Below are 26393 nucleotides of genomic sequence, written 5' to 3'. Positions count from 1 at the left end.
AGACCTTTACTTGATCAGGTACCCTTGGGTCCCAGGGTGCTACTGCAACCCACCATGATGTTGAGCATAATGTCTCTTGAAGGGGAATCAGATTCAGGTTTCGATGGTCTGGATTCCATGAGGGCCCATGGTAGTTCTTATCACAACCAGTCATTCCAGAGATACTGTTTATTTAACGCAAACAAAACAGTAGCTTTACCTTAATCACATATATTTCATTTTTTGAGTCAGACTGATTTCTGTTTGAATCTCATCTCCATCATTTACCTAACCAAGCTCACTAGTTATTTTACACTTCGATTTCCATGCCTTTAGAAAGGGTAGTAATGAGAATCAAATCAGACAGGACTGTTAAAATAGAGGGCACCCCATACATGACAGTGGTTTTTACCAGTTTAAATACTTGGACAAAACGGGAACTTCTGCTTTGACTAATTTGAAGCAGCCACAGTTACAGTGGTAGAGGCCACTGTGATGTGACCACTTTAGAGCAGATGTTTTGATGTAGCCCTATTTAAGATCAAATGTGGGAGCAGGTGTAGCTCAGTCATTGAGTGCCTGTGTCCCATGAATGAGGTCCTGGGTTCAATCCCCAGTACCTCCTAAAATAAATAAATAAATAAATAAATAAAAGTAGAGATGTGAAAGGACTGATTTGTCTTTATTAAACCACACACCCAAAACTGTTCGGCCTCCATTACCCTCCTTACCCCATGCTAGCACACCTTCCCTGACCTCAGCAGAGATGGGATCATCAGAGGGTGAGGCTCAGAGATGGAATGTGGATATTAGATGGCTGAAAGTTGAATATCACTTGTCAAAATAATCATGTCAAAAACAGGTCAGAGCCAGTATTCAGAGCTGCTGAACTACCTTTGATATTGCAACAGCATTCCAACTTTCACTACAAAATTACAATTGACTTGTATTTTTCCAAACCTGAGAACAAGACTTGTGTTCTTTGGAGTGAAGTCAGTTGGCCTCAGCTATTAACCCATTATAACTCTCTAGATCAGAGTTTTCCTCCTTTGTACAATAGAGCTAATAAAAATTGTGTCCATTTAGTTTGTACTACTTGCTAGGTATCAGATTAAATCATATCTGAGATGGATACTATTAAAGGCTTTTGAAAAGAAGGCACAGGAAGGGACTAACTTGGCAAGGTCACTCTGCTAATAATCTATTTAGACTCTGCATTCAGGATTGTGGGCTTCCAGAACTTCTTGGGATATTACCCCTAGCTTCCTGTGAATTTTCAGAATTACTTCAAGGCTCAAAGGAAATAAAAGAAGAAAAAGGGGCTTTTAAAAAGAAATCCCTAAAGGGCTTCATAAACACGACATATAATATGTTCAAATGCACAGTCATGCATCTATCTAGTCTTGGAACTTCCAGGTAGACAAACTGCATTCTCAACCACTACCACCTCTACTCATGAAATGTAATCTTGGTGACATGAAGGAACAGGTGTTATTTATTCCCCAGTAGCAATTCAGAATGCAAATCAAAAGAAAACCATGAGCAGAAGAAAAACATTAAAAGTACAAAGCCCAATGCATTTATACCTAATGAGACATCAGTGTTTTAGGGACTTATGATTTTATTGAATTTACCTTGTTACAGTTTTTTTTTTTAAGTTTGTTTCAGTATTCCTGTCTATATTTGTAGTTGTGAAGATGTAATTACTTCCCAATCAATGCAACATATTTTATTACACGTAGTTTACAGTTCTAGATGCCACTTTGTTGTCAGTTTGGAGCAAAGGAAGAGTGACAAAATCAAAAAGACAGTTTTACGAATGTCTATTTCCACAGGAAATTAAAGACTCCCCATCTTGCACATTGTCCCACGTCAATAAGTGATGTTCAGCTGGTTAAATCATCATCCTTTTAGTCTCGCTCTCTGAGTCTTACTTCCCTTAACTGATCTATAAATGGTAAGAATATTCTTAATCTGTTTGGTGCATCACTCTCCAGAGATTCTATGAGAGAAAGAAAAACGATTCCCAGCCATACACAGGACAGCAATAAAGCATTACTACTGAGCCCAAGGATGCATCAGAAAGGTGCCTATTAGCAGGCAAATGCACAAAAAACAAGCTTAAGAGAGCAAATAGCTCAAGCTTGGATTTCTTTGTAACCCACTAAATGTTCTTACCTTAGTCACAGATGATGAAGGTCAGATCGAAACCCCTTTTCCTTTCCATCTTGTAGGAATACTGCAGCTAGATATCTCAGGGGTTTTTTTCTCTTCTCCCCTCCGTGCTCTCTGAAGCTGTCAGCACCTACCGCCATGGAGATGAAAAGCCCCACAGGAGAATCTCGTTCCTCTTTGCCTTTCCAGACACATTCACCACAGACAAAGGCCACTGAGTTCTCAGCTTCATTCTAGTGAATCAACACTTTCTTGAACTGGTTCCCATGCCTACACATAGTAGATGGTCTTGCCAATGGTGGCTTGCAGAAAACAAGAATTAAGAGGAAATATCCTTCCTCCCTGCCCATGTAAATCCTTGTCTTTTGATCAGACCTTTGGACTTATTCAGTGACAAGAATCTCCTCAAATCTTGAGTGGCCCAAAATTGCTTCTAAACTTTTTATTTCCCAGAAGGCTGAATTTTTGTTTACTAATACCTCCAGGACATGTACAGCTTCTTCCAGTTGCACTTTTCTTAAGTTCGCTTGCTCTATCATTGTCACAGTGAAGGTTTTTCTATGCAAATACACACCCTGTCTGACTATGCAACCCTATACCTAAGGCAAACAGCCTGTTGCCCAACTTAACTTCATTTGGGTTCCAACAAAAATGAGTGTCCTTAGAAGACCATTGACAACCTCTGCAATGGTTCCAAGGACAAAGGTTAGGTCTTTTTCTGAGAAGATTGTTTACTTTGGGGGTTTATTTACTTCACCTACGTTCTGGGGTAAGTAGGGGATAAGTATGGGAGAACATTTTTTGCTTCAGTGTTCATTTTTCGCCTACCAGAAAGTCTTATAATTTGGAATTATCTAATTATGAAAATGTGGACATTTGTAGGAAACAAGGTGAATGCTGGTGCCATTTACTTAGATGGAGGAAACTGAGATAGAAGACTTGAAATGGGGGAATCAACAGCTGAGTTTCTGTTGTGGTAAATTCGATATGCTTTCTAACAACCAAAAAAAGATGTCAAATGAACAATGCATTAGTCTGGAGTTCAGGGGAGAGGTCTAGGATGGAGGTTTAAGATGGGAAGTTATCATTATATGCGATATTGAAAACCATGCACAGGGATGAAACCACACAAGAAGCGAGAGTAGTTAGAAAAAAGAGAAATGTTCCAGTGACCGAGCCTGGGGCAACTGATTTAGAAGGCAGATGAAGAGGTTCCAATAAAAGAGATTGAGAAGGACCATCGAATGAAGAAGAGGGAACACCAGGAGGTGTGGCATGCAGTGAAGAATGTGTCCAAGAAAGAGGAAGTGGGAAGTGATTTGGCCCAAAGGATAGGGCCTCCGCCTACCACATGGGAGGTCCGCAGTTTAAACCCTGGGCCTCCTTGACCCGTGTGGAGCTGGCCCGTGCGCAGTGCTGATGCGCGCAAGGAGTGCCGTGCCACGCAGGGGTGTCCCCCGCTTAGGAGAGCCCCATGCGCAAGGAGTGCGCCCTGTAAGGAGAGCCGCCCAGCACGAAAGAAAGTGCAGCCTCCCCAAGAATGGCGCTGCACACACAAAGAGCTGACACAACAAGATGATGCAACAAAAAGAAACACAGATTCCCTGTGCTGCTGATAAGGATAGAAGCGGTCACAGAAGAACACACAGCAAATGGACACATAGAGCAGACAACTGGCGGGGGGCGGGGAGAGAAATAAAGAAAAAAATAAATCTTTAAGAAAAAAAAAGAAAGAGGAAGTGATCATCTCTGTTAGATACTAATGATAGATCAAGAGAAGGAATAAGAATTGACTATGAATTTGGCCATGTGGATATCACTGGTGACCTTGATGCAAGATGTTCCAATAGAATTTGAAGACAAACACCTGATTAGACTAGTAACAAATGAGAATAGAATGAGAAGTAGAGAGAGCAGGCTTCTACTTGTTAAGAGTTGTTCTGTTAAAAGGAGTAGAAAACTATGGAAATGGATAAGAAAGGATGCAGGGATCAAGAGAGGGTTTTTCCAGGGAGAGGGTTTTTTGTTTTGTTTTAAGATGGGAAAGATTATAATTTGTCACATAAAATGCCAGCTGATTAACTTTTAAAATAAGTAAATGTCTTAGAATTATCTTTGCATGTCAGTTATATTAAAAATAAATACTTTATATGGTGACAAGGTTTCATTACAAAATCACGGGGAAAGAACTGACTACTATTATGGGATAAAACACTGACTCCCTTTTGTGCATGTGATGTTACTAGCCACCAGTTTTAACCAATTGGGTGAAAAGTGAAAAATTTAACCAAGTATTTGCTTTCTGATTTTTTTTTTTTTTTGGTCCTACATTACATAAAACACTTGGGGCAATTTCTCCTTCAATAAACATTGATTGTTTTATAACTGTTAAAACCAAACTTAAATATACTATAACAAATATAAATACTGTAATAACAGCTTTAGTGAACAGTAACTAAAATAAGCCTAACATTCATCCAGAAATTAATCAGTACCTAATCCTAAACTACTTTTTCATCTAGATCATTGCTTGTTATACAGTTGATGTTCAATTGACTGAATGAGTCAATTAATATAAAACTAAACTGATCTGCAATTATAACCATTTACCTTAAGAGTACATTATTGTTAAGACTAGGTATGGGTCTGGATCCTTTGTAAACTATTCAGACTTCTGAGAAGAGAAAATGAAATATAAGGCATATAATTTGAGTCTACATAATCTGACAGACTGATTATTAGATAGCTAGGTATAGATACAGATATCTATCATTTTATGTAGATTATGTGGTGCTATTGAAGAAGTGCTTAAATTGTCCTCAACAGAATAGTTTTAAATGTACAAAATAGCCTAGACCTGGGTTTCTAAACCTTGGCACTACTGACATTTTGGACCAGATAATTCCTTTTTTGCAGGGGGCTATCCTGTGCACTGTAGGATATTTAGCAACATCCCTAAACTCTTCCCACTAGATGCCAGTATCACCCCAACCCCCAGTTATGATCATTAAAAATGTGTCCAGACATTGCCAAATATCCCTTGGAGAAGGGAAAAAAAAATCAGCCCTTGTTAAGAACCACCGTCCTGGATGGAGAGAATCAAGCAGATGAATTGTAATATTGGTTAATGGAATCTATGACAGAATATGGGTTCACAAATTAGGTAAATGTGATTTCTTTCATAACATACAATAAATACGGATTCTTTAAGGATAAAGTACATGTATAAAATGTGTATAAAAGGAAAAAATGCTTGTAACATTTATTTTAATAGGGCTGCTTGGCAAAGTTTATAGAAATATATATTTTCCAGAAGAAAACTGGCATTCATGAAAAATGGGTATGGAAAAAACACATTTCCATGGAAGGAATAGTACAAGCATTGGCTTTTCAGAGAACTGAGACTGGTTTTACTTCTTATCTTTTTAAGTGAGAGGCAGCATAGTGTACTAGTTGAGTTGACATGGTTTCCACTTTCCAGATTCAAATATTGCGTTTAGCTACTTTATTTAAATGCTCTGTGCCTCAGTCCCCACATCTGTAAGGAAAATAAAAATGCCTATTGAATACAGTTCTTAGGAGAAATAAATGAATATTTGCAAAGCACTTAAAACAGAGGCAAGGAATACTAAATCTCATATAAGTGTTTGCCACATAACTCTCTGATTGAGAGATCATGAAATAAGATGCATGTAGGTTGGTGGACGAGAGTAAAGTTTTCTGGGTGATGAAAAGCCAGAAGATGGAAAGCACTGGAGTAACTTAACATGGCTGAAGGAATGGACAGAGAAGGGTTAGGTAGGATTCAGGGTATACAAACGAAAGGCACTGATATTGGAGGAAAAAAAAATGCCCAAGCCATTCTTATGATAATCCACATGAATAACTCAGTAATTTGAAATAGAGAACTATAATTGTCAGACCTTTTTATGATATATGTAGACACTAGATAATGGGCAGAATTATTGATTTTAACTTAATTTTCCACATTCAGGGCCAACGCTTAAGTTGTTTTTGTGCAGCCTCAGCCCTGCTGAAACCATGCCTTCAGATAGACCCAAACAACCTCCAGGGGTGTCTTTTCCGCTGGATTGAGGTCTTCCTGTTATTCTAACCGCCAGTCTACCATAGGATGCAGAGGAAGTGCCTGAAGTCCTCACTATTAAACAGTGGGTTCCTCCTAAAGTCTCTCCCACCACCTAGGTTCCTAAAGTTCTTTGAACCTCCTGACTTATTTTCCTCTCTTTGTGCTGAAATGGAGTCAATTTCAAAACCTGCAGGTTCTGAATAGGTTTCAAAATGTATAATCAGAAATATATTAGTAGTGAGTTAGTTAGCATGTATTGTTTTCCATGTCAGTGATAAATCAATTAAATTTGTAAACTTTGAACAATGAGGCTTAATAAGAGTTAGTTGTTTGGGTTTGTTTGTTTTTTCCTCTGAATTTGAATGCTTTTTTTCTCCCCTGCTGGTCATTGTATCTATTTCCGTATGTACTCATTACCAGGCAGAGACCCTCTGATAATTACCAAAATGATTGAGTCAGGTACTATCAGGGGAGACTTCAGCTCATAATATGGTTCATCAGACGGTCACTCACACAACAAGAATTTACTTCCTGAACACCTCTACAATATCCCCTTGAGATGGCCCTCAGTCTCTGCTTGACCATCTTCATTGACCAAGACCTCACTGCCCCACAAGTGTTGTGTTCCTATTTTATGATGACTCAACTCTACCACTGAGGAAGTCCTTCCTTAAGCTGAGATTTTAAAAAAATGTGTCTCCCTGTAGCCTTCAGAAGACTTTCCTTCCTCCTGCTGTCTCTTGGGGGTCTGCAAAACAAGTCTCGACCTACTTTCAACAGCCAGCTCTTCAGATAAAGAAAGATCAGAATCTTGTAGTTACTTCTTACCTTCTAGCTCAGTCTTTTACCTCTTCTGGTGAAAAATCTCTAAAGCCTCCAATTGTTCTTGATATGCATAGAGATCATTTAATTTGTCATCTTAACCAGGACACTTTTGAGAGTGGAAAGCGTTGGGACAAATGTTAAAATAATGGGTCCCCAAGACAACAGGTGTCAAAGAGAATTGCTGGGACATATGATCAGCTTATTTGTAAGCAGTGGTGTGCTGGTAAATTTTTAGCAGCTAGTTTTCTGTGGTTAAAAAAGGAGACTGATTTGTAGAGTATGCCAGTTTCGGTAGTGGAAATACTGTCACCGTAGCCAATTTCAAGTTGCCATGTACTGTCTCTGAATTTGGAGTTGGGAATAGGAGTAACAATCAGTCAGCTCCCCTGAGCTGGTCTGAGCCAGTTCCAACACAGCACTGTTTTATAAGCCATGTTTTACAATTTTCTCAATGACATGGTTGTTCACCTCTGAATGTCTTTCTAAAAATGTCACATATTTTAATCCGTATTTATTGAGTTGGTGTTAAACAGCCCAGAATCAGTCCAGATATCATTACTAATGTCCAATTACATTAAAAATTTAACTTCAAAGTCACTATGAATGGGGGGGAATATACAAAGTCACAGAGAAAGCCTCTAGCTTCTAATCTTTGGGTCAGAAAATAATTATTTGTTCTTTTGTGTTGGTGCTGGGAAGAAAATTGGGCAAAGTTTATATATTCGTGTACAGTCTCATTAAATGTTTCTATACCACTAAGGCTTAATTAAAGTTGGGGTTTCTTTTTAATAGAATGGAAAAGACACTGGATACAAAATTGCTCTCCAGCTAGAAGGGATACTGCAAAAATGATTTGTCTAAAAGTTTTAAATGTTTCCATGTAATTCATAAACATTTATTAAACTCTTATCATGCATTAAGGAAATTCCATAAATATTCTACTTAAAACTACCAGAAAATAAGCTTATCTTGATATTTTAGCCTTTTGTTCTCTTGGATAGGCTGCTAATTTCTTAAAAGCCATGGATAGTATTATTTTGCTCCCCAGTAAATCCATTCTTGCAGTAGTTACTTGTTGAGTCAATTTTTGCCCTTACCCTTAGTATACTGAGTGAAACTGGGTGAGACAAACTGTTAGTACAAGCGAAAACAAACAATGAATTAAGGTAATTGTCTAGATAATTTGATCTAAAATTTAACTCCAATATCTAATATTTTGAGGTCAAAGTGTTGGGAAGTGAGTGTCAGAGACTGATATATAAATAATCAATCCAATTATTTACTCTATTCATTTAGTAAATACTTACAACAAATACAGGGGTAGGCATTAGAGCTACAGCAATGAACAAAACCAACATGATTCCTACTTTCAGTATGGCTAAATATTAATTGGGATTACAGTCCTGTAAACGGATCATAGGTATTTTGAAATGGGAGGTACCATGTGTTGTGTAAGAACACAGAGGATAAACACTTAGCCTGATGGTGAGGGCTCTGGGAGAGCTCCACAGAAGATGTGATATCTGAGTTAAATGTTGAAGACGGAATTGGCCTGAGCAGAATAAAATGAAAAGGCTTATTTGATGGGTTCATATGGCCTAGGATGGGAGGAGTATAGATACATAGCTAGAGGGATGAGCAACATCTGTTAAATCATGTTAAGAAATTTGGACTATCCCAAGGGAGGAGAAAAGGGTTTTGATTGGGAGAATGACACAGTCTGATTAGCATTTAAGAGAAAGCATTCTGGCTGTGGTACTGAGAATAGATTGGCCAGACAAGAAGTAGGGAAGGCAGAAAGGAGAATATAGCATAACCATGGGGACTAAAACAAAGTGAAGAGATTCAAGAGATACTTGGAAGTCAGAATCCACAACAATCTGAAATCAATCTGAGATGTAGACTGGGGGAGAAGGAAGCAGGAGTTGCTGTGTGAAGGCATGGGGAAGAGTCAGGAATGATTCCCAGGAAACCATAAGTACAGATGCAGTCAGGCCTATAGGTTGGGTATCAAGAAGTTTATGTTTTCATTTTCCTGTTTGATAGAAAGGAATGCTGACTAGGGGAGGAAGGAGTATAGATTTAAAGAGATTTGGAAATATATGATAAAGTCACCATGGGAAAATTGAAAAATAACATTTTCCTAAGAATCTAGTAGAGTGTGTAGATTTGGAAAATAGCTCTCCAGGTGCACCTGATACATTCCCCCATTGCCCCAACATGACCCACTCCTCTAATTTCCAAGGAAACCTACCAGACAACCAATCAACCAACCAACCAAGACTCACACATACTTTTTGATTTAAGAATTTTAACAAGGTAAATCATTCCATTCTTGGTTTCCATTTTGACCACTAAATGGCCTTTGTGACAAAACACTGAAATTCCCACAAAATATGTGTTCCAAAAACATTTGCCACAGACCTCCCCAAATCAATCACTGACATCAGTGAGGAGACAGGAGTGCACAGCAGTGCAATCACCATGATCCTTTGTGTATAACTCCATAAATTAGTGAAGGGGGAAAAAAAACCCCAGTGAGGTCATGTCTCCTTTGGGAGCTCATGGCTACCTCTCTGATCACATTAAGTAAAGTGCACATAAAATGCCCAGGAATGTTTCCTTTGTTTTATGCAGAAATTACACTTGCAAATGTCATGTCTATAAAATGAACATTTCAACATGTCAGATGATTTCTTTTAATGTAATAGGATGCAAAAGGGAATGAAGAACATTCAAATATATTAGGGTGTGTTATCTTCATTGTTTGATTGTGTTGTGTACTTTTCTAGACCTCTGAAGTTTCAAATTTTAAATACAGATTTACTACACTCTGAAAGGTAAAAATTTTATCCAAAAACCTTGATCAAGGTACTAACTGTCACCTGCTCAACCAATAAGGGCCATTTAGAATGCCGACGCCAAAGCATATTTCTATATGCCTAATACCATATCATCCTAGTTCTGGGAGGCTTAATTTCCATGATAGTAGAAGACTGACATCACTTGAATTATGAAGACAGTTACCTTAATTCTCCACATTATGTAATGTGTCTTATAGAATCACATTGCCTTATAGCAGCACTTATCTGATAATTAATAAAATCTGAGTAATTAGTCAGTTACCCATCCATCTCTGAATCTTGGCTATGAATGATCTGTGCTGCTATCACATCAGTTGTACAAAATATTGTTCATTTGGAAATGTAAGTGCCCATTTTGACAATAACCATTGATTAATGGATACATATTAGTACTTAACTGTTTTACGAGAAGTACCTCTAATTCTTAAACAACCCTATAAGGTAGATACTGACTTTATTATGAATAAACAAATTCAGAATTCAATAGTAGTAGACTTGTCCAAAAGTCACATGGTAAGTAAATGTTATCAGCAAGATTAGAATTAAAACTATCTAAGGTCAGAGATCACACACTTTTCAGTTAATAAGGTAAAACAGACCTTCTTAAAGAAAGAGAGTGGAATTGAACTAGCCACAGGCGCATGTCCCATTTTCTCTGAGTAGTTCTACAAAGAAACACACAGACAATATTGTGTACAGGACACTCACAAGAAGTGAAACATTTACTGACATGTCTTGGAAGGAGGACTGAGGAATACAGATGCCAAATTATCTCAGATCTGAGCTAGGTCAAAGGAATCTTGACCCAAGTTTGAACCAGTTCTAACAATTTTTCTGGCTTTCAAAATTATTGGCACCACACTTGATATCCAGTGGCCTAAGATGATTTTCTAAATTTGGACAAGGCTCATCTTGCCATGTAAAGGTTTCTACATAAAGATCAAGATAAAATTTGTGGAAATAAACAAAGACTAGGCAAAGGAGAACAGAGGCTATTTGTTCAGAGCTTGCTATAGCTAGGGACTCAGCCATTATTTGCGTTTGCCAGAGACTCAACAGCTGGCAAGGAAGTCAGAAAGCTTTATAGCAGAAAAAAGGACACACTTAAGGCATGTGCTGATTGGAGGTTGTTGGCATGGGGAAGCTGGACATGAGTTATCAAGAAGCAGAGAATTGTACGTGACTGATTTGGGGAGCATATTTTGCTTTCTCTGATTAGTCCTGAGTTGGAAGTGGGGGCAAAAATTAGGGCAATTCATAGTTTTTGACCAAATCTTGATCATTTTAGCCATTTGCTGTAGAGGTTGTGGTTTGACTTCTGAGGCTGTTTGCTACAGAGTTTGTGGGTCAGTGCTATTGTCATATATGGCCTGTTTATATATCCAATTTATCAAGATAAAGAACACAATGTGGTAGTAAATGAAATGTAGGACCGCAACTTTATACAAATATGTATCTGAGCTTCTAGCCTCCATATCAATACTTATAAATCGAATCACTTGTGAATGAAACCCAGACACTAAATTAAGAAGCATCCATTATAGGGTAAGTCAAAAATGCATTTAGTCATTTTATTTTCCAGGTGGCTTGGCTTCCTTAGAGAGGCAATTAGATGATATCTTAAAGCTTGATTGATTTGATTGTAATTGAAATTTTCCAACCTTAATGAAACCCACTGTAACAGAATATTCAGTAGTGATGGTTTCCTGTGGAATGGTCCCATGGCATTGCAATGCAGGATCTTGAACACAGTAACTCCAGTTATCTCTCAAAATATGTAAATTATAAAAAGTTAGATGCATCGTGGCTTCTTAAAAATTTTTTTGCTTTTGTTCTTGGTAATATTGCATTTTGCCCACTTTACATTTATTTTTCAGTGTAGCTCTATATAACACTCCAAAATTATGTTAAGCCTGGAGAGTGGGGAGTGGTATGGTAAATATCAGACTTATCAAATCTACCAACTCAAATTTGTTTTGATCAGAAAAAAACAGGCAAGTGTATTTTTATCATTTTCCCCATGTTTTCTGCTGGCTATATTTCTCAGGTTTATTACCCAACTGGCTAATAAATAAATACAGTGAGTGGGGTATGATAATTTAAATATTTCTCTAGCTCATCCTTTGACTCGAGATGGTACCTCTACACACAATACATACTTTCATTAATTCTGAGGAGCTCAAATTCATTCAACTTCAGCAATTTTTGCAAATTCACAAATGCAAATCTTACTAGTCAATAACATCTTTACAGTATGTAGGAAGAAAAACTCTTGTTGTGTTCTCATAGATTCATTTGGTACCCTCACCTCTCTACTCTCCCCCACCCTCTACTGTTTGAAAATATTTCTATCGCTTTCATGAAAATAAGGACCAAAAGATAGCCTTGGCCAAAATAGTTGAGTCACTGACTCCAAGCAGACGGAGTGTAACTCCTTGAAGATTACTTTTATTTTCACTTTGATTTTTTACAAAGCCTTAAGTAAATGCAAATGTTACTATTGTTATTTCTCTTTAGGCTAGGAAGTCTGGAAAATATAGGCAAAGCATCAGAACACAGGGATGTCTGGGGCACAAGAGAAGTTATGGAAGAAAATCTGAGTCATGAACAGTGTTGCGTCAATATCCAAATCCCTATTTTCTCCATATTTGTAGGATAAATGTTTCTGAGAATCTGAGAATACTTCATGCTTTTCACCTTCCCCTAATACAGTTAATTGTTCCTTTTTATTTTCCCTTTTTATTTGGTCTTTTCCTTTTTTTTTTTTTTTTTTGCTTTTTGTGAGGCAGTTTTGTTTATCATGCATAGAAAGATTGTCTGTTTATTGCCAACTCATCAGATCCTAATAGTTTGCAAATTATAGAAGACCAGTCAGAACAGATATAGGCAAAAGAATAAGCTGAAAAGTAAATGTTCCTATCTAGGAACTTTTTTTTTTTTAGGTACCAAGCCTGGGGATTGAACCCAGAACCTCATATGTGGGAGGTCAGCACTCAACCACTGAGCCACATCAGCTCCTGAGTTGGTTTTTCATTTGTTCGCCTGTTGTTTGTTTTTTTGTTCTTAGGAGGTACCAGGAACTGAACCCAGGACCTCCCATGTGGGAAGCAGGCACTCAGCCATTTGAGCCACATCTGCTCCCCCTCTAGGATTATTTTACTACCTCAGGATGGCCTAAATAAGTTATAAGCATAAAAGGAGAAAGAACTGTTTAGTAAGAAAATGAAAGCAAAGTCATCCTTATTTTATTATGTTTGCTGTTTTCTGAGGAAAGCATGGAGTTCCTCATTCCTTTGCATCACCAATATGCACTTGAAAGTTTATTTTAAATCCTTTAGAATTTTCCTCAATCTATTCTTCCTCTATGAGGAATCTTCTGCTTTTTTTTTCAACTTTTAAAAATGATGGAACAGTCACTCACTCAATTATTTCCAACTGTAAAACCAGCTACCTAATTACATGAATCAGGCTCTGAGTTTGTTTTCCAGAAATGCCATTTTACGTATTAAGTTTACCCTTAGGTTGAAACATATTTACATTATTAATAGGTAATGGAGTTCTTAAAGTGTTGCTCTTTGACTTTATACAGTATCTACAGATCAAGGGACATGGATTTTCTGGAGGTCTACATCTGCCCATGCAGTTACTTCCATAATTCTGAATACCCAGGCTAAAGGTAGCAAGCATATATTTGAAAGATATTTAAGTTATTTTGGTCCTGTAGGGAAAATGAGACTCATATGACCATAAAAACTAAGTTAAAAAAAAAAAAAAACCTCCTGTGGTTTCATCCCCAAAACTTAAATAGATATTTTAGGTTTCTGTTGTTGTAGTAAAAATCCCATTTTATACTTATATTCCAGACAGGAGAAAGGAACAAGGCATTTTTGTAAAGTGGGAAAGTCGAAATCACATAAGAGAATTAGTGGGAAAGGATAAACCATTAAGTTGGGCCAAAATTGGAAAAACTTTTACCTGCCTGACTGAGGACTTTGAATCTTTATTTAATAGCTAGCTACACAGTTCCTATAGAATATACAGGAGCAATGGTTTAGTTACATTTCTCGCAATTGAGTTAAACAAAATGGATAACCCTTCCCTTTTTTCTTTCTGTCTGACAAATTAAGCAAAATTATGCAGCACTTTATGCATTGTTGGTGCCTTGGGTGGATAAATCATAGAGTATTGAAGGGAAATACAAGCCTGATACTTTAAAATGACAAGTACAGACTTTAAAGTGTCTTTAGCATATGGACATATTAAATGCACCTAGTGATTTGGCAATTCAGTCTGTACTAAGTAGGGCTATGTGCTTCGATTACATCCATAATTCAGGTCAGAAAAGAAAAGTACCTGGGAAAATAAAGTGCAAGTTTTTTCGTTGACCTCAATTATGCAAATAATGTGTGCAATTCTATCCAGTTGAACTGTAACAAAGATGATATGTTTTCTACTAACTAAAGTCTTGTGAGATGGCAAACAGTTTTTAGGTAGACATTTCCTCTTATCTTCGGGTTTTCAAGCCCATAGAATTTTCTTTAAAGGGAAAAGCAAAACAACAAGGAACAATTACCCCATTCAATTATAAAAATCACTGTGATCAGCCATTCTACCATGACCCTTGGGACAGAAGCAGAAACAGCAGGTTCGACCTTGATTAAGTTACCCTGTTTCACCAGCACAAATACTCTGCACAAAGATAAGTGAGAGATTAAATCTGAGCTGTAGCCAAAAAAAAAAAAAAAAGCTTAAGCCAATGATTTAACAGCCTTCTTGTGAAGCAATGAAATGAGGCAGATGAGGCCGGACAGAAGTGGGCCATACCAGTTCTGAGTCCTCAAGAGCTCCTTGTTTAAGCACCAGTGCCTGCCTTAGGTCTAAGCATGCAGTTGTTGCAATGGTTGTAAAATGTCAGTAGTATCATAATCTGCCTTTATCTCGAGTGTAAGGTAGAAAGAGATTTTATGCAGAGTTAATCAGAGGTGTGTGTTTTCTGTAAATACTGCAATAACCAGCTTTTCATTCTTTTATCTACATTTTATTTGATAAACAGAGATGTGGTAAATGATTGGGAAAATGTTACATGCAACTGTAGATCTAGTTTATAGCTAAATATTTTCCCTCCTTCCTAGTGAGTTAGGTTTATTTAATAGTGTGCCCTCTGGCTACAGACTACCACAACTGCGGAAATCCTGTAGTTTGGAACTTTAGTGGCATGAGGCTTTTTTTTTTCTTCTCACTGTTTCTCCCAAGTCAGGAATTCCCCCTTTAGGAGCTATTGCAACAATAAAATGGTGGTGGCAGAGAAGTAGGTCAAGCCCATTCCCAAAGTTCCTAGGTGGAAACAAAATTCTATGCATTGCTTTCTTTTCGAAGGCAGCCACTAACTATATTGAGTACAGTTGAAGCATACCACCCAGCTTACCCATGAGTTTCTATCTTATCCAGGTTTAGAAATAGGGCTGCCTCTAGGAAAGGTAATCACCGATTTTTCCTCCCACAGGGGACCAAACTTAATGGATGAGCTGAATTAATGCTTGCAATAAACTTTGGAATGTTACTATTTCTGAAGTGCCTGCTTTGTGTTAGTAGCTTCACATCCATTGTTCCAATTCTCATGACAGCTCTGTATTGTAGCAACCAATGACTCCAAATTGAAGAGAAAACTGATGCTTTATATGGGTTAACTTTGGTTTTCTTAGACTGAATGTGATGCTTTCTCAGAGATGTGAAATCCCTATTGATGTATGTTGTTAAAGTCCTGTTTGTGTTTGTTAGCTTTTCATATATACAACAAATCCCTGTACTAGTGCAGGTAGGATTCTGCTCATACTAAGGCAAGTTGTTAATAGTAGGTTGGTATGTGGAAACTGTATTTTATATATTTTACACATATTCTTTTTGCAAACCTACAACTTCTCTAACCAAAAAAATGTTTAAAAACACACACAAAAATCCATGGACTAGTTAATAATAGATTATGAAAATGTGCTTTCCTCAGTTGTAGCAAATATACCAAACCAATTGTAAAGTGCTAATAATAGGGTGGTATATGGGAACACTGTATTTTATGCATGATTGTTCTGTAAACCCACAACTTCTTTAATAAAAATTTTAAAAAGAGTACAGATATCTTCTGTTTGACTGCTTTTCATTCTTTAAATGCCTTGATGAAGAAAGTAAATTTGGGTGTGTGGCATGCAAAATAGAGTAATGAGTAAAATCAATAACCTGAGTGCATGGAGCAGGATTCAGGTGGTGGGGCTGGATCCTTAGCATTTCCCTGGCTTTCGCTTTGAGCTATGTAGAAACTTTCTTTACTGGTGGCGTGTAATCCCAATTATTTTTTAATGTAAGCCAGCACCCTTTATAATCACATAAAGTATGAGTTTACAGGGATTTGTGGTTCTTTACGGGGCAAAAACTTGCTTTTCAGAATATATAATATAGAGAAAGACTGCCTGATCGAAATCTAGCTATGACACTTACTAGCTGTGAAAGCTTGGAATCATTACATAACCTCTCTGTGTCCTTGTTTCTTTATATGTAAAAATTAAGGTTGCCATGAGGATTGAAGGATTAGTATTTATAAAACATGTAGAATGGTGCATCGAGGGTAGTAAACACTCTGTGATTGTTAAATAAAAATCAATCAATAAATTGAAAATAATCACTTTGACTGTGAAATGACATATTTCCCTTTGTTATTGGTAGAGGTGTTTCATAAATTCCTGAATGTAGCCTCATAATATTCATGGAATCTTCAGCAGAAATACCTTCTTCATGGCTTTGGGGATGCACCAAGGATGTATAAACAAAGTTTTCAATAAAATTGCAAGGTTATCTATTATTGTAACATTATCTTTAGAATACAGAGAAAACATGGGGTCTTTGAATCATGCCAAATCTACTCTACTAGGTAACATTGAGGGAAGAGAAACTGAGGTGGAAGATTAAGATGAGAAAGAGTTGGTCAAACAGAACCTAATAAAGAAATAATAGGAAAATCTAAAGAAGATGCTGATAAGCATTGCATTTCCATATCACAGTTTTGGCATAGCATTTTGAGGGTTTATTTCCCATTTTCAATTCTTTTGTGCTCATTAATGGTCAAGGACCTTTGCTGTTTTTCCATTATTTATCTCTGAAAATTTTACTCAGCATACAAGGGAGGCAAGCATACTGAAAAGGGACACATATTTGGAAAAATGATTGGTGGCTTAAACAGTCACAATAACATGAATGAAAAAACCTGGATTATTGTGGGGATTTAGTAGCTATCCATTCAGCACCACGTCTCTACTGAGCAAAGTAAAACAGGTCATCTGAGAAAACCCAAACTTATTAAAATACCCAAAATAAATTGATTTTCCAGTTTTAGTAACACTATTTTTTTTTTGGTCTTTATTTTTTTAGTGTTACATTCAGAAAATATGAGGTCCCCATATACCCCCACTCCCCTCACCCCACTCCACCCATAACAACAACCTCCTCCATCATCATGGGACATTCATTGCGCTTGGGGAATACATCTCTGAGCACTGCTGCCTCACATGGATAATGGTCCACAATATAGCCCACACTCTCCCCCAGTCCTCCAGTGGGCCATGGGAGGACATACAATGTCTGTTAACTGTTCCTGCAGTACCACCCAGGACAGCTCCAAGTCCTGAAAATGCCCCCACATCATATCTCTTCTTCCCACTCCCTACCCTCAGCAGCTACCACGGCCACTTTCTCCAAATCAATGCTACATTTTCTTTGATTACTAATCACAATAGTTCATGAATAGAATATCAGTAAGTCCACTCTAATCCAAACTCTATTCCTCCAACCTGTGGACCCTGGAATGGTCGTGTCCACTCCACATCTATATCAAGAGGGGGCTTACTATTTTTTAAACATCAACTAGCCAAAATGTCAGTCTGGAAAACCATGAAAACTGTTAGCACTTCCAAAACTTGTTCACATCCATTAATTTCCCTTTATGCTTGTAAAGGAGGCAAAGCAGTTTTATTACAACACACATTAGGGTGATGTAAGATACTCTTCCACCATACAGTGAGCTCTTTTGAAGGCAGGAACTATGTCTCAATCAGTTGTGGCTTTATTGGTCTAAATGACAGGAGCCCAAGGTGATAAATTTGGATTGTGTCAATTTAGCTAGACTGCGACTATGTGCCCCAGAACCTCCTTCCCTACATAGCTTCCATTTAGTTTGGGCCATAAGAGACATTAGGCATGACATTTGTAAGACAGAAATGAACCAGTAGCCATATATATATTTTTTTACATCATAAAGTCAGCGTAGGACATGGGGCAGCAAGGCAGTTGAGGCATATGATTGATGATCTGCTGGCTCACCCTGACAACAGCTGAGCCCATGTTTCCCTGCAGGTCTCCTCCTTCAGCTTCTCCAATTCCTCGGGCATGTGGGGAGGGCTCTGTCTTCTCCTGCTGGCTGCTTCCGTTACTGAAGCTGGAGGCTTGAAGGCCATGAAAGACTGTCGTGGATTCCAGTTCATCCTTGTGGATTCCAGCTCATCCTCTCTCGTTCCAGTTTATTGTCACCACTCAGCCAACTTCAAATCCATCTATCCTCCAAACTGCCTGCCCTGCAGGCATCAGGTTCCAGCACCAAATACAGGAACAGAGCTCAGCAACTTCACAAAGACCATGTGACCAGTTATGGAAGGTGAAATCCTGGCAAATCCTTATAAAAAGTCCCTTCATACATTTGTATGTGTGCACATATGCAAAATATTTATATAAATATATATACACAAGGATGTATGCAAATATATATACACAAATATATACACAAATATAGATATACACCTAAATATGTATTCTCCTAGGAGTTCTGCTTCTCAGTCCCTGACTGATCAAAACTACTAAGGAGAAAAAAAAACTACTAAGGGTTTGTTGAACAAATGTACAAATGAATGAAGGGAATATATTTATTTTGTAGATGAAGATACTAAGAGTAGAGAATTATTTACTATCAAAAATATTTTGCAATGACACTACAACTGAGAATTTGAGTCTGAGTCCAATGTTCTTTCCACTGCATCAAAGCACCATAATGACTCTTTTAGTCTCCCTTATTCATTCCTTGGTATACAGAGGAACTGAGTCTTTGTAGCTGAATTCCTAGTACCATCTTAAGCATTTTAACCAGGTGTGAAAAGATGTTCTGACTACCTTCTCCATATACTGCGTGGCACTATGTCAACAGTAATGCACTTTGGGACCAAAGAGAAAAAGAATAAGCAATTTCAGAACAAAGTTGAGTCCTGGGAAGTATTTTTTAAATTCTTTATGTTAGAGATAGTTCTTTTTTCTTTTATAGTAAAAATTTTTTTAATTTTTAAAAAGATCCCAAATCCATTACATCTAGGATAACCATATAAAAGTTCTCTTATTAACTGTTACTACATTTCTGATATTTGGATGTCTCAGAGTGATATTAGAAATCCAACTACTTTTAGTGAATAGTATTTAGTTATCTTTTTTTTATTCATTTTTTTAAAAGATATTACATTAAAAAAATATATGAGGTCCCCATTCGCCCCCACCACCCCCACCCCACCACTCCCCCCACAGTAACACTCTCCCCCATCATCATGTCACATCCATTGCGTCTGGTGAGTACATCTCCGGGCATCGCTGCACCCCATGTCCCGTGTTCCACACCATAGCCCATACTTTCCCATGTTCCATCCAGTGGGCCATGGGAGGACATACAACATCCGGCAATTGTCCCTGGGGCACCACCCAGGACAACTCCAAGTCCCGAGAATGCCTCCACATTAGAGGTAGTTCTAGTTATAAGAAAAGCCTACATTGTACCCAAACCAAAGTGTCCACTATAAGTAGGGAAACTTCATTACTAGCATCTTCTGTGTCCTCTCTGTTTTCCCCATTCCCTCTTAAATTCTCCTCCTTTCCCAGAATTAATCCTAGGTAATGGGGAAATAGTGCAACCTCAAAACTATAGTCCTGGCGATTTTGAGGAGGGTGGGTGAGCACCATAAACACCTCCAGCATGTAAGCGCCTGTCCAGGTCACACCGACCTCTGTATCCATTTATCCCCACTCGGCCTCCTTCCTTGTACCAAGAAGCCTGCACTCCATCCCCACTGAACTCCTCACACTATCCCAGTCATGTTAGGTTCTTTATAACCAGACAGACTTTGCTCCTTTCTTCAAGATGAAACACAAGTGTTACTTCCACTGTAAAGCTCTCCTTGATTCCCCAGACACATTTGAGGTTTCTGTTTCTCAAGTTGCCTTGCTAGACTTTGATTTTCCCAATTGCGAGAATTGATGAATTTATCTTTAAAACCTAGTACCCAGCGGAATGAGTAAAGCCACAATTTTTCATACTTACTTAGAAGAGAGGAGTAGCTATTTATTTGATTCAAAATGTAAAATACAACAGCATTCTCTCTACTGAGTGGCAATGTGGTTGTTGAATGCTATTATTGAAATGTCTAAAATAACTAAATATATAACAATTCTGTACTCTTATTATAGCAATTATTGTGGTAATACTTTGAACATAACTAATGCAATGACTTATTTTCCACGAAAAGAAGCATGATAACTTTGAACATCTAAGGTCTCCAGGACTGGAATCTGAATTTCTCCTTCACAGCTTCTACCTCTGCTCACTCTGTAACACTGTGCTTCTGTCGCACAAGCTGCTCCACAACTAAAAAAAAAAAAAAAAATTCCATGCATGAGTGGAGAAAAGGTGCCCACTGCCTATACTAGCAAAGAATAGGCACGAGCTGACACAATTGTGTAGGAGAAGTGTGCCAAAAATATTCTGCCTATAGCAATTCAATGCCTGAAAACATGGTTCTGATCACCATACTTGACTCCTGTAAAAACAAAGCATAGTATACTTTCCTTCTGTTTGATTTTCTTTTGGTGTGCTTGTTTGTGATTTTATCTGGCTCTGTTTCGTTTCTCTGAATGTCTCTTTAGCTTTTCAACTCTTAGCACAAATGGTGTAACCTTACCTGCAGCTCATTATTGTTATCTAATATAGTCAAATAAAATTCTTGTCATAAGGAAATGAAACGCCTTTTATTCCCATAAAGCCTAAATTTAAATATGTGTAACTCATAAGTCTTAGGTAATTTGCTCAGATTAGCCACCCTACTTTCTCCTCAGCTGTTACCTAACTACCCACAATTTGATTCAATTGTGACAGAAACACAAGGCAAACTGAACATAAAAAAGGAACGGGCTTCTTGATATGACAATCTTGGTGTATAAACTCATAGTCTCTAATATTCTCAGAACATCCCATACATTTTAGTTACAAATGCAGGAAAGGATTTTACTGTGCTATAAATAAGACTCAATAGTACATGGAAAGGTCAGTTCGTTACCTACTAGCTCATTAGAGGTGGCTATGTCTGTCTTTCAGGTAAGTGCCAGTTGGCGAGTGCTGCTAAGCTTGCGTCCAGCGCTTAACTGAACTCAGTTCCCCTTCCTTAGGGAGGAACCTTGAGATCTATCGACTAGTTTTTGTGGTCTAGTCATTATGTCAGGTACCCTGCTTTGTAAGGTTATTTTGGGTTATTTTTTTCAAAAAATAGAGACAGAATGTCCTAAATTACCCATTGTTTGGGTCAGTCTCACATAGGATGAGAAGAGTACAAAGTTTTGAAAAGACCGGCCAAGTTTTCTGATGTGGAGCCAATTAACTAATCAGGTAGCAACCAAGACCGAGAATTTGGCCTCATGCGAATCATCCTTTAATAGAACTTCTCAAAATTTTCCATTAATTACACCTCAAAAAGTGGAAGGGAAATGAGAACCGTACCCTTATCCCTCCTCCAAATCCTGAGGGGTCTGAGAAAATAAACAAAAGCACTGGGCCCAATCTCAAAATATTCCATCATTTTATAATTTTTCTTTAAAATATATGCTAGTTTTGAATTCTGTTCCATATATCCACACCTGTATTACTATAAGTGATTATTTAAATTACTTATCTCCTAAATTACTTAATTTTTCTTACTCCCCATTCACATCATTAAGTAAAATTAATGCTTCAAAAAAGTATACTACATTTATCCTGTGGCTACTCCTGGCTCCTGGCACACTGCTACGACTGTGAGTCCTGTGGTGGCAGGAGTCATCCATATGAAAAATAAATTACATAACATAACCTGAGAGACTATATGACAGCCAGAACGTATGGTATAAAAAGGAAGTTTAATGCAAGAGGAGAAGTTGCTGTTAGAAGGTTGGACTGTGGATGTTTTTTAAAATAATGTATACTTTGCCCCAATTAAACAAATAATTTTCTCTCAGACAAAATTTCATTATTAACAAGCTGTAGCACTAAAAAGCTGAATTAAATTAGTGGGTGCCTCCATATGCAAATGATGACATCTTCAGGAAGATCCATTTAATAAATTTAAGATGTATAGAATTAGTAAGTAAAGTGTGGTTCTTAATTTCTTTTACAGAGACCGAAGCTTCAAACTTACAGTGTCTAATATCTGGATGATAAAAACACAACCCAGGGTGAAAATGTCCGATATTCTCAAACTAGCGGGGATAGAAGCTACAATGGTCAGGCAACTGTCAAGGTGTTTCTGGCTACAGACAATTTTGTAATTTAAAGAAAAACAGATTGCATAAAGGAAGAGTTCATAGAGGAAGTAGTTCAGTGTCTATGAGTTCTAAATTGCAAAAGCACAATACCAACCTGACATATACTTGGCTCTCACCCTGCTGACCTCCTGAGAGAGTTCATACTTTATAGTACTAGAACATTTTGTCAACATAATGACTGACATATCTGCTCTCTTCTGTCAGGCTAAAGACCGGGACCAGGTCATTTTTACAGGACATCTAGTACAGTGGCATTCAATAAATTATTATTTAGTACATGGAACCATAGTTCTGATTTAACAAATAGAGTGAAAAATTAAAATTGACCATAGGGAAATACGTATTAAATCATGTTTTCTAGAACACACGTTTCTAGAATCATATGTTTGTACTTCAGTTTCACAGAACAACAAATCTTATGAAACATAATGTAAAACCCTGGAACTATTTCAAGTTTTTAAAACTATTACCTATATAAGCAAAATAAAATTAGGAACTGAGGTGATATTTCTGGAACATGTTTTAAAAAGCATCACCTACTTTATGTAGAATTGGGTAAATCTAATTTAAGGAGTAAAGGCTTTTTTAAAAAAATACACATGATTGACCTTTTTTTTTTCAGTGTTCCTTTGCACCTGTGGACAGTTTCAGGTCTACTATTTTTTGGGTGGGGAAGGGAGGAGGCAACTTAGAGCCAGAGTAACTAGAAAAAGTTGTATTCATAAGTGAAAAGTCTCTATTAAATGCTACATTAGTTTTGCATCTGAATTCTTGATGTCAGAATAGAAAACCCAATGGTGGAAGGAGGAAAAGATTTGATCCCCATTTTCTTCATTTAAATGTAGCTATAAGAAAAAGGAAGTCATCTACCTTTCAGGCTTAACAAAGGGTGAAATAACAACAAAGTCCCCAGTACATATGCACCAGAGACAGATGATAAAAAAGAATTATCTTCCCAGTCTGCTGAGGCTGGCCAGCTAATAAAACAGGCTGTAGCTGTCCCGGAATGGGAATCCTTCAGTGCAATTCATATCAGAGAGTAGGCAAGCCATTTTTTTTCCCTGAAGCTAGACTCTTGGGCCTAGAAACTTTAAAGGAAAACAACAGGTCTGAGTTTATTTTCACTTCAAGTGGCATCTCAGGAGGCTGTTTGTTTAGTGCCCTCATTACCATGGTTGCCAACAAAGGCATCATTTGGAGAAGCTGAGGCTGATGGATGCACTTGCCAGTCATTAATTGTTCAACTGTGAGAGATGGGCACAGCCTAATCAGGTACTTGGAGAAAGCCTTCTGATCCTGTTTACTGCCCAAGAAATCTACTTTTTCTTTGTAGCTGCCTGGCTGTTGGCAACATCTGGGTTGAGCCAGAGAAGGTCTGGATTCTGTGTTGAGGGGATCCGCTTGTCCCTTACAAGATCCATGGTGGGGAGCAAGTCATTAGCCCTGGCTCAATATTAGCGGTAGGATGTTTTTCATTTACTCCTCTAGGCAAGCTGGAGAGGCCATGTCTTTATACGCCCTCATGCTTCCACCAATCTGCTCGTTCCCACTTCTCAGTTTTGTCTACCCACATTCCCTACCCATCATCCATGGTACTCTTCCTCACTGTCACTACTTATTCAAGGCCGCTCTTCTCCTGGCCCTTCCTAGCATCTCAGAAATCCTTCTCTGACTTGTCTAGTTTGCAGACTAATTTCCTTCTTGGCACAAATTATGGCATATCCACAACCCCTCATCTAATACTACTGTCCTGGCAACTTCTGGCCACCTTGTCTCTCTTGAGCCTGCCAGGCACATTCTTGCCACATACCCTTTGCATAAATCTCTCTTCTACCCAAACTGCTCTTCTCCAAGGTATCACTTGGATACTCCCTCAAGACTGTCAGGTCTTTGCTCAAATCTCATCTATTTAGTGGAGCATTCTTATTTAAAAACGTGAACCTGCAGTAGGCAGCTTCGAAGATGGCTGCCTGAGATCCCCACCTCCTGGTCTTCATGCCTTGTGAGAGCCCCACCCCCTTTAAGTGTGGGCTGGACCTAGCGATTGGCTATTCTCACGAATAGAATATGGCAAAACTGAGGGATGTCACTTTCAATATTAGGTTAGAAGAAGACTCAGAAGGAGGGGGGATTGGTGACCCATCTGTTTTCCCAGCCAAGTCAATGCCCAGTGTTGGCATGTGAGAGTTCCTTGTGGAACTCCTCCTCTGTCCTTTGTATGCTAGTCTAATACTATACTAGTATGCTACCACCATACTAGAAAATATTTTGTATGCTAGTCTAATACTATACTAGTATGGTATCACCATACTAGAAATATTTATAGTAGTGGGAAGAGCAAGTATTTTGGAAATCAGACAGTACTGAGCTTGACTTTTAAGCTTGGAACATGGCTTTGCCAAGATTGCAGAGCCAGAATGTGGAAGATCTAAGCTTTCTCTAGAAAAATGGTTATATAATAGCTACTGTACAAGGTTGAGGTAAAGAGCCAATGAAATACAGTATTCACGCACCCAAAATATATTAAGCACTTAAATGTTTCTTTCCCCTCTCTACTATAGAAATATTTACAGTCCATCTTCTTGTGATGCCTGAAGTAATGAAAATTTCTATCCACTATGTTATTTTTGAGGTCATTTTTCTGAGAATTAGGAAGAAATATGAATACTTGAAGATAAGTTCCACGTGAGACAAAAGCTAAACAGTTTATTCAAATAGTGATTTTTACACACTTAAAAAAAGGTTTGACCACCAAATATTTACTTTAAATACTCTCTATATAGCTATTGCTTTTCCCAAAACTATACTCTTTGCCAATTCCCAATTTTCAGCTACTTTATATCTCAGTCTTAACCTGGACTCACCAGTAACATGTATAATGGAAGAAACATATTTTCTAATATCCTTGAAAATTCTTGTTTTCTCCCAAATCAAAATAGACTATGTAGAAAAATGCATTAAAATTAATATATTGAGTACCCTTCTTACTTCAACTTTACTTCCAGTTTTGAATGTTGTCATGGTCTTGTTTCATATGAGATTAATGTCATGGATTTACCAAAATTATCATGTTCTAAAAATAAGCTTATATCAATCAGTTATTCTAACTTTACCCTCTGCCCCCATTAAGAAATAAATTAAACTCTGGACCCTGTGTACCTTTAAATGTCTTTTTGGCTTAATTTCAGGAACTCCTTAAATGGTATCCCTGAAACAGCTGTGGTTTAAACATTTCCTGCCAATTTATTGGTTAAAATTTGGCATAAGAGTGGCTGGTCCATATTTTCCCTAATAATGTGGCAAAGATGGATTAATATATTCTTTTCTTCTTCAGAATCCGGCTCTTAGCTAGCCTCAAGGGCAATATTCAACAGAAATACTCCAGCCCTATTTTCCTGAAGATCTTTCAGCCCTTAAGAGTATAATATATGCCATCAAAATTCATCTGGTTTATAAAAAAGCTCTGCTTTGCAACACACATCTAGCAAGAAAGGAAGCAATTCAATTATATATGGTATTAGAGAATCCATGCTATCCACAGAGCAAGGAGCGGCAAGTCCACCCTTTACTGAATAAATATGCAAGGACAAAAAGGTCTAAGAATTTAGTGAACAGGAAATAAAGCCGTAGATGGATTGAAGCAAACACAACAGGAGAAAATTCTTCACTTCTAATTTATGTTAAAATAAGTTGAGAAAAATGGGTGCTCTCTCCCTTTTCATATCATATATCTGCAATTCTCAGAAAAATTTAATCTTTTTTTTTCTTAAATTCTTTTTTTAGGATGTTATAAAAATGAAGATTTTTGAATGATTGTAATG

At 37.6% G+C, this 26393-nt stretch overlaps 1 protein-coding gene across 5 annotated transcripts in view; it reads right to left on the bottom strand.

Moving 5' to 3' along the window:
- Positions 1 to 26393, bottom strand: part of KCNJ16 (potassium inwardly rectifying channel subfamily J member 16) — an 87533-nt gene that overhangs the window by 23989 nt on the left and 37151 nt on the right. For 2 of the 5 annotated variants that reach the window (XM_023589101.3, XM_004459498.4), the window contains exon 1: positions 2158 to 2714. The exons of the other annotated variants lie outside the window; for them this stretch is intronic. The gene's annotated coding sequence lies outside the window, so the exon portion shown is untranslated. Of the gene's footprint in view, positions 1 to 2157; positions 2715 to 26393 lie in introns of those variants that run through there. 5 annotated transcript variants of the gene reach the window in all.

The sequence above is a fragment of the Dasypus novemcinctus genome, chromosome 21 (assembly GCF_030445035.2).
Source record: "Dasypus novemcinctus isolate mDasNov1 chromosome 21, mDasNov1.1.hap2, whole genome shotgun sequence".
NCBI lineage: Eukaryota > Metazoa > Chordata > Mammalia > Cingulata > Dasypodidae > Dasypus > Dasypus novemcinctus.
The sequence above is the reverse complement of the archived record's forward strand: the minus strand, read 5'-3'. Positions and strand labels throughout refer to the sequence as shown.